The 1819-nt window shown below is 36.7% G+C and overlaps 1 protein-coding gene across 3 annotated transcripts in view; it reads right to left on the minus strand.

Moving 5' to 3' along the window:
• Positions 1–1819, minus strand: part of LOC111703179 (dnaJ homolog subfamily C member 11) — a 67733-nt gene that overhangs the window by 7813 nt on the left and 58101 nt on the right. The gene's annotated exons all lie outside the window — the stretch shown is intronic.

The raw sequence follows: 1819 nt of genomic DNA on the forward strand, positions 1-1819 counted from the left end.
CCCCCCCCCCCTCGTTAAGGGATTAAATTGAACATTTATTAAGTATAACTGTGATGATGTGATCTGCAGTGCTATTTAACTGTCCCCGCTGTGGTATACAGCTGTCAAGTCACCACTTCCTTCTTTCTTATCTGTATATATCTATTATGTACATCTTAAACATCTATCTGTCTATCTCTCTTCAATATCATAACACTTAATTACATCAAGGTTAAAGGATGAGTTAAAAAATATGTACATTTGTGTAGATTTTAATATATAGTTGATAATAAATAAAACGGTAAATATTAAAGGAAATCAAACATAATTTCAAATGAAAAGCTTTGTTTGATCAAGATTCAAGAAGGACAGAGATATTAAAGTATTTTTCATTAGAAATTATTTCTATGAATTGTGGGTTCTCTGTAAAAGGGACTTACGGATATATGCCGCAGAAACAATGGGGGAAATTGTTAGAATTAATCACTTAAAGCTTATTTAACACTCTAAAATACCGAGTCCATTAGCGCCTGATCCAATCAGGGTTCAGCCATGTGTTTGGTGTCTATTCTGAACCAATAGAAATTGCATGACGGTAACATCTATCTTTCTATCTATCTCATTATTCAATTAGAGATAAATCCGTATATCGGCGCCCTAACAGTAAATGGAAATATTTACTTCTACTGAAACTATAGTGATTTACTTATTTTTATTCCAGATGAGAGCAATAATTTTGACTAAAGAGGTCCCCCCCCCCACACCCCTTTCAGGGGGGGGGGGGGGGGGGGGGGGGGGTGTTAACCAGAAGTATAAATTTGTATCCTTATTATATTGTTAGATCAAGCCTAAGACACTATCTACATCTAGATAGAATTGTTTAAACATGTCTTACTGCAAGGTTGTACACACGGTTAAGCAATTATAGTTTACCCAGACTGTTAATATTAAAATCTATTGCAACTTAGTTCACAGATTTCTCCATTAGATTAATCTACTGTAAAATATGGTTCCTTTATAGGCTAAAATATTATTTCAAACTAATGACATATTTATTTCTCTAAAACAGCTCTGTTTTTAAGTAATCCACTTACCCAACCTTCTACCTGTATTGGACACCACAAATACATTTTAAAAGTCCACTCACCCAACCTTTTAGATGCATTGGATACCACTAATACTATTAGATACTCTGACCCTACCTTCTATTGGTATTGAATTCCACCACTTATAGTAGGTACTCCCACCCTACCTTCTATACATAAAGGATACCATCAATACTCCCACCCTACCTCTTATCTGTATTGGACAATACTAGTAGGTACTCCCACCCTGCCTTCTATCTGTATTAGACTCCACCAATACTAGTAGGTACTCACACCCTGCCTTCTATCTGTATTAGACTCCACCAATACTAGTAGGTACTCCCACCCTGCCTTCTATCTGTATTGGACTCAACCAATACTAGTAGGTACTCCCATCCTGCCTTCTAATTGTATTGAACTCCACTATACTAGTAGGTACTCCCACCCTGCTTACTATCTGTATTGGACTTCACCAATACCAGAAGGTACTCCCAACCTCCTTCAATATATATATATAGGATACCACCAATACTAGTAGGAACTCCGACCCTATCTTCTATCTGTATTGGACTCCACCAGTACTAGTAGGTACTCCCAACCGACCTTCTATTTGTATTGGACTTAACAAATATTGTTAAGAAGAATGGTGGAATCTGTGAGACAATGGGAACTGCATATTCCTAATGCTTGACATCAAGGTTGTAAGAATTCATAAGATTTCGCATATCTATTCAATAGTTAATACCCCCCCCCCC

The sequence above is a fragment of the Eurytemora carolleeae genome, unplaced genomic scaffold (assembly GCF_000591075.1).
Source record: "Eurytemora carolleeae unplaced genomic scaffold, Eaff_2.0 scaffold487, whole genome shotgun sequence".
NCBI lineage: Eukaryota > Metazoa > Arthropoda > Copepoda > Calanoida > Temoridae > Eurytemora > Eurytemora carolleeae.